Source organism: Triticum aestivum, chromosome 3A (assembly GCF_018294505.1).
Source record: "Triticum aestivum cultivar Chinese Spring chromosome 3A, IWGSC CS RefSeq v2.1, whole genome shotgun sequence".
Taxonomy (NCBI): domain Eukaryota; kingdom Viridiplantae; phylum Streptophyta; class Magnoliopsida; order Poales; family Poaceae; genus Triticum; species Triticum aestivum.
This window is the reverse complement of record NC_057800.1, coordinates 672,235,536-672,250,709: the sequence shown is the minus strand read 5'-3', so window position 1 is coordinate 672,250,709 and position 15,174 is coordinate 672,235,536. Positions and strand designations below refer to the sequence as shown.

The 15,174-nt window shown below is 44.2% G+C and overlaps 1 pseudogene; it reads right to left on the bottom strand.

Moving 5' to 3' along the window:
- On the bottom strand, positions 1-14,868 carry LOC123063113 (mannosyl-oligosaccharide glucosidase GCS1-like; annotated as a pseudogene).
- Between the last annotated feature and the right edge of the window lie 306 nt (positions 14,869-15,174).

Here is a 15,174-nt window from a genome sequence, read left to right as displayed (position 1 = left end):
CGAAAAGGGGCAAAAATGTTTGTGTCTGTCAGTACATCTTCCTGGATCCAGTGTCATGATGCACAAGGTATGGACCGCCATGGCTTCGTCATGGACCATATGAATGATGCCGGTCTCGCCATCGATATGAGAATATGTACACAATTCACCAAATCCTCACCACCAGTCTGGAACTTTTAGTCTCCTACTCCTGTGGATCGCAAGGTTAACCGCGGGGATTTTGTTCCTCACCTGCCACCATATCATGTTCACGGCATCATCCTTCCTGGGGGGATACTGGAATTCATAGTGACTAGAGACGTTTTTTAGCTTTGACCACATCTCAACCCACTTCTCTTTAGGCATCTGTCTGAGCTGGTTGAGCAAGTAATCAGGTTCTAGAGCTTCTTCAACTGAGAAGAAAAGCGAGAACTCGCTGTAATCAATCTCATCCTCAAAAGGGAGCTCAATCCGGCTACTGATAATCACAGGAATGCAATGGCTGACAATGGCATCAAACAGCCGGCATGACGAAGGAGTATCCCCGGCGGGATGGAGGCAAAACTTTGATGATCGCATGCCATCTGTAGACTGCAAGGAGTAAACATTTTATAAAATATCAGTTCTCGTATCAAGAAGCCTCAACAGAGAAGAGAATCACATCAACATATCGAAACCATAAACAAAAGCCACTACACACTTAGAAGGAACTAGTATGGTGAGGGGCAAGTCCAGTTAATTCCATGTCACTAAAAACAGAAGGGTATGAATGACAGAGAATGCTTACGATTTTAATGCCGTCACCTGTGGCAAGACTATTTTCAAAGCGCACACCATCTTTGCCCTTTAATAACTTCGCGAGTTTTCCACGGATTTTCCCTTCCTGGGGAAAAAAACACCCTTAGGATCCCATACTCTCAAGACAATCCCACTACAGTAAATGCTAGGCTGAGACATAAACCAATTCCATACATCTTTCCTGACTGTACGCCCCCGAAAGAAAAGCAGTGTAGGGCGAGCCTCAAATGGATCAGATGCATCGTCGTTAAGGAAGGAATCTACAACATGCACATATGGTGCTACAACATCTTTCCTCAAGGAAGCCAGTTCCTTCGTGTATCTCCCAAAGTCTGAAACTATAAGAACAGATGCATTCACCATATCTCGCAGAAATCTAAAAGCATTTGGGTGATGCATCGGAATCACATGGTCACGTCCCGCAGATCGTTGCCAATATTTAGACTTCCATAGAATGTCCATAAGTTCCACCTACAAGAACAAGATAGAAACAAGTTCAAAAGGCAGTTTAATTTAGTTATTATACTTGATGAAATATTTACTTAGGATTACGCATAATGAGGACAGAATTACACATTTACAGGGGAGCATGCCGATAGAGTTATAGACAGCTTTTGTGTGATTTTTATTCTCACCCAAGCCTTGCAGGATTTTCCACAGTTAAGAAAAACATTTTTTTGTGGCTAAGCAAACTTTATAGGTTGACATAACAAAATAATAATCAAGTGACATGCGATGCAAGCAAAATAATGTGCTTTGATTGGTTTCACTATATGACAGGTCTTTGACTGGGAGCATATTTACTTAGGATTACACATAATGGGATGTGCAGTGCACAATTCTGAGAGACACTGAACACAGAAACATGTAATCCAGCCTCATTGTCATCGTCACAGAGCACATAGTTACTCTGTTATCATCCTAATACAGTTTACAGAACCAACGTTGCCTGATTGCCGGCTATAAATTTGCAGTGGCTGGTAAGCACGACGAATGATGCATAGAAGTTATGTGCATCAAGTCTGCTTGTGGCCATACTACGCACAATAAGTAATACTCCCTCCGTCCCAAAATAAGTGTCGTTGATTTAGTGAAACTTTGTACTAAATCAGCGACACTTATTTTGGGACAGAGTATCAATTAGCCCTCAAAATGCACAGGGAGCATCACACACCATATCCAATCGAGAATTTCTTACAAGATCAAACCATACGAACACGTAGTGTCAAGTGTAGTAGACAATAGGTTACTTCAGCATTTCATTCCGCAATTATAATTCAGTTCCACAAAGAACATCCATGGTGATCAGAGCCTACTAACCTGCCACTACAACTCATACACAAACCAGCCAGATAGCTTACAGGGAAACCCATATCACTACACCTCACAAATTATACTTGCTAATTCTCAAACATTCTTTTCTTTCAAGGCAAGCCACATTGTAAGTAAAGGAGATAGCGGCCTGTCATGTCTGCCATAATTTGGGGAGACCACTGCGGCTAAATAGTGTGGCCGACAGCGATGGAACACCTGCCATGAGAGCAATGTTCAAAGCCAGGGTGTTTATCTTTGATGAGCTTACAGTGTTCAATGGATCATTAATCTATTGAGATCTTTCGTCCGTTTAGTGTGTTTTGTAGCAAGTACAGTTTTCACCGGGCAATTTGGCTGTTCGTGGATGGTCGTGCCTACGCAAACGATTTTCCACAGCGCAAAACGCAATTCAGAGCAGAGACGTCTCAATCGGAGCCGATATGATCCGTTCCAGGCCACAGGACAGAGCCACCAGCAAAAGCAGCGAGATAAGGGGGCGTGGAGGAGCGGCTGCTACCTGAAGGAGGCGGTCGGCCTCGGTGTCGGGGTCGGTCATGTTGCGGCCGTGCACGTTGAAGCTGAGCGAGGAGAAGAAGGGCACGAAGAAGGCCTCGGCGGCGTCCGGATCCCGCACGCGGACGGCCTCCGCCGCCGCTCCCCCCTGCTGCCGCTGCTGCTGAAGGGACGCCATCATCCAGTACTCCACGCTGTGCTGCCGCCTGATCCCGCCCGCGGAGGGCGGCCAGGCGGGGAACGCGGTGGAGTTCCCCTCGGCGCCGCCGCCGCCGTTCCTCGAAGAGGCCATCATGGCGACGTGGAAGCGCGGGGGGAGGTCGTACATGAAGACGCGGAGCGGCGGGGCGGGCGGGCAGCGGGCGGCGAAGGGGCGGAGGTTGAGGAGGATGCTGCTGGGGGAGGCGGCGCGGGCCGGGGAGGCGAGGTAGATGACGGTGGAGGAGAGCGCGAAGGCGAGGAGCAGCAGCCCGAAGACGGCGGCCACCGTGTGGACGCCCGGCGCGGTGGCCATGGCCGTGCCGTGCCGCCCGCCGGCGTCCCCGGTGGATTTGGGGTGTGGTGGGGGTACGGGGCTGGGTAACAACTAACCAACCCAGCCGCGTCGGGGCGTTGTAATAGGCACGATGGCTCTTTGGTTTTTTGCTCCGTGGTTGGTTATGGGGGCAGCTCCGGTCTCCGTAGTGGGGAATATGGTTGGGCCTCAAGGGGTTTTTTAATCTACTGGTTTTACCTTTTTGAGCATTGACTTGGATATGTTTACTTGTGTATGATGTAGACACAACATGTGCTCATGAGTTATCACACCACAAATTTTTAAGTGGGACACATTCCTTAAGAAACAAGAATGACAGACACAACTAGTGTTCATAGTAATGATTGGCAAAACTATCTGTTACCGCTGAATGCCCGATAAACCCTGCTTGCAAGCTGTGTTTTAAATTTGGGTACTGCAGTTTGCGAAATATTAGACATGGATTGTTCATATGTATCGCAGTTTTTTAGACTTATTTTTTCAAGTTGTCGACGCGGTCCAGGTCTTGATGCACCACGAGAAAATACAAGAGGGTGATTTTGGCTTTGTCGACTTTGAAATAATTATTTCTCAAATCAATTACTTATAGCTATAAGATCTTGATTGTGTCCTCACTTTTATATTTACGCTCGTCCTAAAGCCTGGTAGAAGTCCCTTAGATAGTGACGTAGAAATGGTTTTATATTTTAGATTTACTAATTCTCATATAGATGAGAGTTAACAAGGTCTCATCTAACTTCTATGCTATTAACCAAACAAAAAAAAGGTAAAATGATCAGCTCCGAAAGTGGGAATATGGCCGAGCTTCAATGGTTTTGTATTACTTGTTTTACCCTTTTGAGAATTGGCTTGAATATGTTTTATTTGTGTATGATGTAGACACAACATTGCCCTTACCACACCTCAAAGTACAGTTTTTTTGTTTAAAGCATAACTCGATAAGCAAAAATGCGGTAGATACTCATGACTAGGAAAACATAAAGTACAACCGAATTTTTTTACCGCTGAACGCCGATTAATCCCTCTTGTAAGTCACGCTTTGGATTTTGGGTTTGTGCCCGTGAAATGGTAGACACCTCTCCCGGCTTGTCGAGCCGGGTTCAAGAGTGCACTATCAAACTCCCATTGCGCCACAGCGCGCCAACGACTCCTTCTGACAAGTTTGGCTCCCCGAGGCTTGCTATAGTTTTTCTTCTTTGTGGGTTGTTGCTTAATAGATACGAGATTTTTTTTGATCTATTCATAATCAATCATGACAGTATAGAAAATAACAGAGGTAACACAAACTACAACAATGTCGATAGATCACCCAGCGGCAAATACAAGTACATGAGTGAGTCGAAGGCACGTCGGCTCACCAGAATCAAACAAACCTTGTTGTGGTAGACAGTCGAGAAGCCGTTGTGCTAAGGCCCCATAGAAGCGCGCAGCGCACCAGAGCAGGATCCGTTGCCGATGAAGAGAGGCGTAGATCAGAAGGATCAATCTTGTCAACACGCAGATGAAGAATGCAAGACTGGACCAAACAGATCCACTGAAGACCATCGCCGACCGATTCGGGCGAGATTCGACAAAGACATGCCTTCACACGGGCTCCCATTCTCACCTTGGCTTCCATGAAATCCACACTTCAACTCTTCAAGTGCGCTTATCGTGAGCGTAGAAATGATTGCGGTGTTCAATTAGTTGGGCGGTCATGTGACCATTGATCCCGCCAATGGGTTGGTCAGACAACATGGCTACGATGATTAGCCCACACGAGTCCCTCTGGTTTTTTAGAACACATGATTCTTTCATTCTTTCGACGAGCACGCCACGGCCCGGCTAGAATGATGCCGCCACCTCCCCTGGTAGTTCCATAAAAAAAAAATTACAGTCCGGCACTAGCGCCAAGTGCTACTACTACTTCTCAAGTCTACGGCGAGCGATGGGTGCGGCAGAACCACGCGTTGATTGCAAGAGATTCTGCTTGCCAGGACCACGACCTCCATTTATTTCTGTTCTGAAAAAAATCAACAGAATTACCGCCTCTGAGCAGGACGATTCGCTGGTGGTAGAGGGCGTGTACAAAGAGCAGTAGTATAGTATCCCGTGGTTCCATTCAAAGCGGGGATCGACTTGTCCGTCACGACGCCGAAAAGCGCGCGCATCCGTAGCTTTGCGTGCGTGCGAGTCTGCGAGACCGGAGCAGAGCAGCCGATGCTTCCGAGTTCCAAGTCTACTCGGGGCCGTTCCACGAGGGACAAAAGCAGCAGGTCTACCCACCCAGCACCCAGGGCTCACCGGTCAGGCGGGGCTCTTTCCCCTGGAAGGAACGCTACGAAAAGAACTCTGTTCGCTCGAGATTTATCCCTGGGATTAAAAAAAAAGATTTATCCCCGTCAAAAAATATAAATAAGGTGCTGTGATATGACTCGTTGGCAGATGACAGTAATACTCAGCTTCGTTGTCTACATGCTCATAAATACTTCTCGTTGGCATCTCCAAGCCCAGGAAAAACAAGGCATACTCGAGAAACCAATCTACGGAATCAGGGGATAACTGCCGCCGCAAGGAACAAAACCCGTATATATCATGATTGAGTGACTAGCAGTTATACCCCCAAAATCCAACGAGTAAAGCGGCAATGCTCCTAAGGGAAGCTCTTCCCGGCATTTCGGTCAAAATCAAGCTCAACATTGGTGATCACTGATCAGGCCTTCCTTTACAGTTGGGATTTCTACCTCAGGTGCGGCCGCTCGGGATACACCGATACATCTATCTACCTGTGCAACGATGGGTAGGACTCGGCCATGATCAGGACGACGAGGGACGTCCATCCGGTGAACGACCTCGCGCCCTTCCCCTTCCCTTTGTTCTTCTGGTCGTAGTTCTCCCAGAAGAACCCGGTTTCCTGGTAGTTCCCCACGATGTTCCTGTAAATGCAGGCAGATAAGTTAGCACCACCAAGCGTCCATTAGAGAGGCTGAAATTCAGCGCATTTCGGTTTCTCGTGCTAGAAAGTTGGGACATACCGGATCAGGTTCGATCTTAGCTCATCGTACAGTTCCCCTGCCCTGACACTGTATGGGCCATCCTCTACAGGGCAACGCAGTGTTAAGAGTGTGATGCATACAGTGAAATTTGTGAAAGGTAAGTATTGGTACATTTCACAGCATTGTTTGAGGAGTTTACCGTGTGCATAGTGATGGAGTCCTGAAAGAATCATGTAGTTCATGTTTATCCAAATAGCACCTCTCCAGTACGGAGCATCATGCTCCGTATTACGCTTCATATACATTGAGCTGGACCATGGATCAGCAAATAATTCAGAAACTACTAACTGAATGACCTAGTAATATTGTTCAGTGAGGCCTAATTTGGTTGCAAGGGGATAGCTTCCAAGGGCCCTAATCCTCCACCAGAGGATTGCCATGGCCATCGGGGATCCCTCCTCCTACCAGGGGAGATCACCATGGTAGTTTGGAAGGCTAGAGGGAAGAAGATCACGTCCAGAAAAAACGCCAGGTATAGTGCTCAGGTAGCGCTGGAGGAGATCGCTCGATGCGAGTCGTGGCTTTTCTCCCCAACCTATCTGGGCGTGGATCTCTCACCCGGGGAAAGGAAGGGGACCGGGGCAACATATCCCTAGCGAGCGAGCGACCAAACGTCGTCGTGGTTTTCCACGGGCCGAGTTTTCCTCGTGGGCTCTGTGCCCAGGTATTTGACGGGGATCCCCCCGGGGATCACAGGCTACCAAACTAGCCCTGAGTGTAATAGTAATACAACTGCCCCAAGTCTTCTACACTGGGCCCTCTAGTGAAGTTACAGTTTTCCACATGGATGCTCTAGAAGTTCCAAAGTCACGAGTACCTCCAATTTTAACCATCGAGCTGTGCTCCTTAGCAAAGTGAATAAATACAGATATTTAGATATACCTTGTTCTAGAAAGTGACCGGAGGCCATAATCCGTCCATAGGAAAGAGCTGTTGGATATAAGGTCAAGCTGCTTCTCAAGAACCCACGATTCCTGAACAGAGTTAAATAGTGCTTATCAATGTAGGAGTTTAGGATGAGCATGACTGGGCTGGGATAAAAAAACACGGTAAAAGTGAGAAGCAAACAGATGGGAGGTAGTGAGCATACAGGTGGAATGGCCCCCATCATGAATGGGAATAGGCTGACATAACCAACATGAGGTACTAATTGCAGATGTGGGGCTTCTAATGTCTCCCGCAGGAGTTCTCGTTTCATAGCCTCCCTATTTTCATACCATCTCAAACGAACCTAACAATGATCTTACAACCAAAATCAGTAATCATGCCTGTAAGCTAAATCACAAGGCTGAGAGGAAGCGCAACACCAACCTTTTCTGTATGGTTACCAAAGTCAAAATAGGCACCAGTTTTGTCATCCAAGTGCATCTGTCAAAATGCAACAAACAATTGAACAATGGAAGCCTAGTTATTGCTTGAACACAGCTTGTTACATGCAAAACCCAATAAGTCGATAACAAGCATTTAGTAGATAGCTGCTCTTTGGAAGAAAGAAAAAAGACTACACAACACATCATGAATTCAAAGGCATTTGTGTCATACTTTTTGTCTCCTACTGGCATACGAAACCATAATACTGTAATACTCAGCAGCAAACAGAAAGCTCAGCATGTTTTCCCAAAACTATCCCCAGACAATTTGCTTATATGGTCCCTTGAAGTTGGGCAGGAACCAAAACCACAGCATTCACTGGAGTTATTGGTAAATTAGCACAGTTCTTTGTCTATGTTTAAAGGGTCATATAAAAAAAGATTGTATCGGATCATAATTATTAGCATTGAACAAGTGCCTCTACTCATATCCAAAAATGTAATACCATTAGTTAATTAACTTAAAAGGATGATATCTGATTGATCTACACAGTAAAAACAACATTCATGAACGAAAATAAACTACCAGAACTTTCAAGGCAATACCTTGTTAAGTGTCTCAAAATCTGAAAGTTGATCTGACAATTTATAGTAATCCTGCAGAAGATAATAGATTTTTCAAGAAAAAGAGTAAGTCGGTAAATGGCTGAGACAAAGCCAGTGCAGATATTCATACAGTACCTTCTCAAGAGAGCTGTCCATTTTAAGAAACCCGGCGATTGAGCGCATACAATTTGTAGCTAGAAGCATCCAGCACCGAAGGTCAACATGGCGCTCTTCGTCATTAGGGTGAGATGCACGAGGATAGTCATCCAACCCAGATGTCAAAGTCTGTAAAGGAGTTAGAAACATTGGGAGTGATCTCACTAATGCAATTATACAGAAAGACAAGGGAATAAACTCTATTTGCCAACAACATAGCTTTTGCATATACTTTAGGATCAACTGATCAGAGTGGGAGCAAGCAACTAAGAATTGTTCAAAAACCTTTGGGTTTAACTCCCTTGTTGTCATATTGTCTCTTCCATGCCAAAAAAACGTCCCTTCATATTTCCCTAAAAAACAATCAAGTCAATAGACCTTCATGATAAACAAGCTAAAAGTTCGGACATGACGAGCAAAAACATAAAGGATAATCTGCATATAATGGAAATTAATATCCACAGTTGACTGACCCAACAATAAACATTGACTTTTAACAGTATAAAACATATATATAATATTTTACAGCTTACACCAGTTCGCAGAAAGGTTAAATGCACACCGTAATGCCGTGTGACAGAAAAAGTGTTCTATAAAGCACTTAGGCTAGGGAGACACTGCAGTGGCAGGTTGGCAACTAGCACATAGCCGCCAACCAGTCAGACAGGCTTAGGTGTTACCCTTTAGAACAGTGCAAAGAAATGAAGCATATCTCTTTCCAGGCCATCAAAACCCAGGCACATGGTACTGTAACCTGAAAAAGTGTTAGTTTCTAACTTTGGACAGGCAGATCCTTCGACAGGGCATATTAGTGTTCCATATTCTGGCAGCTGGTTACACATTTCTCTCATCAGAACAGTTGATCTGAGATACAGTGTCTGCTAAACTAATCAAGGATTACTTTATTTGCGTCAGTTTGAGAAGAGAGTATATATAAAGGAACCAGAGAAACTGAAGGGAAAACAGATAAACTTCTGAAAACTTTGATGTGTTCCTATACATAACGTAAGAAGATATAGATGGTCAACAGAAGAGACGATTATCATCTGTGCCAGATGTTTGCACCCTTGATCTAGCTTCGGTTATGCTTTTTGGTATTTATGCTGAAATGCTTTCTACAATTAATGAACCAAGAGTAAATATCTCAAATGCTCTTTAAAAATAGCATAGCCGAGTCAAGGCTTTGGAAGCTCAAGTAGTCAAGTGTAACTACTCTTCTTACCATAAAATCACAGATAGCCCCTAACAGAAGACAACTAAGCATGGTAATACTCATGTTCAACAATATGTCCATAAATCAGTAACAGCATGCAGTTCAGCATGTTCATGCGTGCTCTAAACACTATGATGAGCATGACTTAAAATAAAGTGAAGATCCAACCGATACATACTTTTCCGTGCTTGGCAGAAGAAAAGCATACTGGTTCCATTTTCACAGCCACCAATCGTTTACTCTTACTAGTTATGACCTATGACCGAGTATAAGACATTGGAACAGCAAAGCTCACCTGATTGCGTACTGTTGAACCACTGGAACCAAGAGTTCAGCCGTACATAAGCCCTTTTAAGGAAAGTGGATATCTTTTCAGCTTCCTCATCCGAAAACTGGTGTGCATGTATGCCACTTGCCAAGTCTGCGAGAGAAAATGTATTAAACCAACTGGACCGCAATCACTTGATCATAATTCACACACTTCTACACATAAACAGGTTTTTGATGCTTGACCAGATCCACACATTAATAAGATTCTGATGCTAGGCCACTGTGAGCAGTTCTCTCTCAACACATAATTGGATACATATGCACGAACAAAATAAACCCAACATAATTTGTAAGACTTCAAAGTCATTTTTACGGTTGCGTGAGTGTTGTTGTCATGCCCTCGGATATTTAAAGTGGGAGGGATGGGGGAACCGGCCAGTAAATAAGCTGTTTAACCTCCCAACCGACCACCCGGGTTAGAGTCATATGACCAATTTGGGTGCCTATCTGGCCATATCGTTCTTTAGTACTCCCTCCGTCCCATAATAGACACTAGTAGTGTCAAAAATGCTCTTATGGGACGGAGAGAGTAATTGAGTAAGTCCAAGAGAGAAGCTAGTCAAATTTCAAAAGAAGAAAGAAGGGGTAGAGGCAGGGAACATTAGTATGTAAGCTGAATTTCTGCCTTACACATCAACATTTATCATTTAAAGCATCTAGTGTGTACAAACCAAATAATCCGAATAATTAAAGAGAAAAACCAAGAAAGCAATTAGATATCTCAATTATCAACACCGATGAACAGAATTGGTCCTACCACGCAGCGCAAGAAATAATGTCGGAGGGTTTCCATTGGAAGGATACTGCAGAACGAATTCCTCAGGAACTTTACTGCATGAAGCCAAAAACTAGATGATATAAGAACTGACATATCGAATTTATGACTAGCTATGAGAAGGACATAGATAAGAATGTTGGAGGGTCCATCCCTCGTAGTGGATACTAACCTTAAAGCTTCAGCCCCTAATATTTGCTCTCGAGGAATCCATCCATCCGCATTAATTAGATCCAACCAATGGCCAATTATGTCCATGGATATATGGGCATCCCAGCGCCTGTACATCATCATCAAGGAAGTGTGTTCACAGAGAGCAATAATACCAGCACAGGCAGGGAAGTTGTCCAGATAACGAATGGAGTAGCATAAGCCATGCACCAAACATTATGAATTGATAGAATGCTTACCAAATGACTAACTGATGGAAGCCCTCGTCCCACAGGAATCCCCTAGGGAAAAATGAGCGACTGGGCACAGCTGTATATAGTGCAGCAGGCCAATATGGAATATATTTATCTCCATTTTTTTGCTGCAACAAAAAATCTTCAACATTATTTGTTTGTGTGATGGTAATAACCTAGAATCTGTATCTGGTCTACTGCCCAAAAGAAATAGATTCAGCACAGTTGAGTAGATTACTACACATACATAAGGTGGCAAACAGCCATGAGAAAGACATAGATAAGAATATCAGGTGAAACTCTAAAACTTACTGAAAAACCTTTGGGAAGTGCAATTTTTGACTGCCCGTAGAAGTAGCCAATACCGCCAAGTAGACTTGACAAGGCAGCTCTACCAACAGATAGTTCTTTGGAAACAATCTGCATCAGAGCAACACTAGCATCAACATAGGTCCATTACATAGTCCTCAGCCAAGCTTTACTGATTGCCTGGAACAATATTTATCTATCTAGCAAAAAATCCATTAGCATTAAAGTATCCTACAACTGTAAAGCACACAACCAATAACAAAAACGTAACTGTCATGTACAGCCCCATAAACACGGACACAAATGCAAGAGTAAGTACAAATACTTTTGATTTGGGAAATTAAATTCAGGGTTCCTAGGAAGCAGTGCTACAGTGGGAAAAATAACTCTAGAGACTGCAAAAAAGAGCTTGTGGAAAGTACAAAACTGACCCAAGGAGCACACCTTATTATTTACGTTGAAAATTTGATCATATCTCTCTTCAAAATCTTTCTGTTTTGATTCAAGGCGGGTGCTCAGCATGGGACCTGAAAATCTTGGCATCATTACTGATATAACAATTAACAAACAAAATGAATACATCGTGCCTCCAAAACTCCTGAAGTTCAGGTTCAACGTAAGGACAAGATGCAGGTAAAACGGATCTCATATCTGATGCGGGGAAGCAAGACAAAGTCAAAATCTCGCGTTACTTCCTTCAAAATGTTCAGAGCATGCATATTATAGATGATGTCCATGTAATGAATATGTCTCCTATCTATAAGCAGTATTGCACCGTGCAGCAGAATCACCTGTTAGCCTGTTAACACGTTCTGCAGTCATTGGATTTTTTGAGCCAGCCCCTGACAAGAACACCATGTCTATTTTGGCAGGAAGTTTTATTGAAACCTGTGGAAACAGAGGGAAAACATAAATTAGAAAGGCAAAAAAATATTACTCAAGTTCTGGGTGTTATTGACTCATTCTTGATTTGACACATACACGAGGATGTACTGTATATTGATGGAATAACTTGACAGGGGAAAAAACGTGTCTTCACCTTTAAAGTACCTGATAGATCATTGCATTTGAAGAGTCTTCTGTCATGTCTGGCAGATTAAGGTTCCCACTTTGCCTTGCCTACAAAGTTCCACAGATGTAGCTATAAATGCAAACCAACTTTATAATATACAGGTAAAGGAACAAGAGTTTAGGAATTACATTAGTCACAAGGGCATGCTGTACTAGGTCGCTTAGATTGTGCATACTGATCGTCTGGAATCCAGCTCTGTGAATTTCCAAATTGTCCTGTGACAGCGTTCCATAAATGACGATAGAGATGTCAACCATATGGCATCATGTTACATAATAGTATCAAGTGATACAAAAACCCCCTAAAAACTAGGACTAACAAGGCCACAGTATATGTATACCTCAGATCTCAGGTAAAGTTCCCAATCACCAATCTCTTCATGCGATCCAGAGGCCAAAAGAACAGGACCTCTCGACGGAGGCTCATGTGAGCCCATAGTGATCAACTTTCCTGCTTCGTCAGCAATATAGAAGAACAGATGTGTGGTGCTTTCTTGGGCTTCACTTAAACTTGACCTAAATTAATTGTAATGGCATGAGATGAATTCCCTTTTGTTCCTTAGATAATGTTGCAGGAGTAAGAACATATGGCAACTTCCAAATGTTGTATTTGGTGATGAAGAGGTCAACTCAAGTAAACAATAACAGTATTTCCATCTCGTGTCAAACATTACTTTATTTAAATCAGATTTTTTTTTCAGTTTGAGCCTAATGAATATGGACTTACCCCTCATTCTTAGCATCCAATCGAACTGCCCAGTCTCCTCCATAGCCACTGCCATCTCCTTTCTCTTTTAGAAAGCTAGTGGTCAAGTGCAAGTCATGATCAGTCAACTCTTGACGTCCATAATCCCTACCATTGTGATCTGCCCACCCATATTTGCTAAGCTCGTCAGAATCTTGGCAGACATGGCGAATAAAATATTGTCCATTTTTCACGCCAATCCACATCAACCCAGCAATTAGAGACAATGGAGTTCTGAAATATAAATTGTATTAGTATGGATTTTTCACAAGCTTGGTAGTACAAAGCTGCCATCACACACACATATTATTTCTTCTGATTAATGGAAAACAGCGTGCTGCACCAGCAGCAGAAATTGTATACCACAACTCCAGCCCTCCACAATGGAACTAACCTAATGAGTAATGAGAACAAAAAATACCTCTGTTTGCCTCGTGTTCACGAGACAAGTAAATTCACAGCATAACAACTAATGATGCTAGCAATATAAGTTTTCATGGATAGTTCTAGCATGTCCAAGAGGACTAAGAGAACAGAATCATTCCAACTAGCATGTTATAAGGGAAAGAGAAAGAGATCACCAAAGTTAAGTACCTAGCACGAATTCCAAGATATACATTTGGCCTGTAAGTACCCCAATACAAGCTTTCTTTGTGATCACCTTGGAACTGCAGCCAGTCAACATTAACCATCAGAAATCTAATTGGTTTACAACCAAAAATCAATATAAATCATCTAGAACAGAATAAATCAAATACTCGCCTAGTAAAGAACTAGAATGCATACACATTATAGTCGAAAGCAGTTTTATCTCACCTACGCACCCTATTCTAGTTCACGCCTCTTAACAAGTTTAACGACCTATGGCAAATCACTGGGAGGATTTACTACCACACGGGCCTCCTTTGGTTTACAGGAATTTTGTAGGAATTCTGAAGGATAGGAATTTTGTAGGAAAAAGTCCTTTGAAGCCCTTTGGTTTGTAGGAATGGTTTTCCTATTCGCATGATATTCTTATCCTATGAACCAAAGGAGGCCTTAAAAGTTACTTCACCAGAGCACTAATAAAGCATACACAATCTGTAGTTCATTGTACTGATGTAACCAAAACTCATCATTAACTAGCTACCATCTATACCGAGTGGTTGAGACATACAGTACAACAGTGGTGTCCTTCCCCAATTTGCGTAGCTCTTACATAATTCCAATGTCCTAAGTTCCACTGTTGCAGGTTCTAGCAGAGCACGCACACCTTGCAGAATGACATAACACCTGCCTAGTCAATTGTGACGCTACGAGGTGATGACCCTCACCTGAGGCAGATCCATCATCCGGGGCGCATCAAGCGGCGTGACGGAGCGCGCCATCCTGCGCAGCGCCGCGGCGCCCTCCGACTCCGCCTCAGCCTGCCACCACCCGCCGGTATACGCGAGGAAGGCGACGGACAGGAGGGCAACGGAAGCAATCCCTAGGAGAAGGAGGGTTCGGGCGCTCACGGCCATGACGCGCAGCGGGCCATGGTCGCCGCGGCCACTGCGCCGCGCTGCGGCGGCGGCGGCGGCCCGGCGCGCGTCCGGATCCGGGGCAGAGGAGGAGGGGTCCCCGCGGGTCCTGGAGGCGGCGGATGGACGCCGGGTGGCGCCTCCGCTGCCGCCGATCATCGGAGAATTCCCGGCGATCTCCCCGCTTTCTCTGGTTTGGTTCGTGGACTCGCCACTCGGCTAGACTGGACCGGAGACTGCAGGGGGAGAGGAGAGGGGTTTGGGTTTGAGTCAATTACATTGAACTGGTGCCATACTTTGACCTGCATATATGATGCAAATCGCATTTATATACATATATAGTGCTGACTAGATGCGTCATATAACGTGGGACCCACTGTTAGCCATTAAATGGTAGAGATAGGGCTTGTAGCCTGTTATTTTGTGAATCCCATCAAAATTATTTTTTCTCACAAAAAGGCCACTGCCACGTGCCGATCCATTTGTCAGCGAGCAAATTATGTGCAAAATTGGTGGCTGATGTATTTTTGAACCCATAATCTGCAGCATGGATGCGCGTCTGCCTAACCAATGGATCGA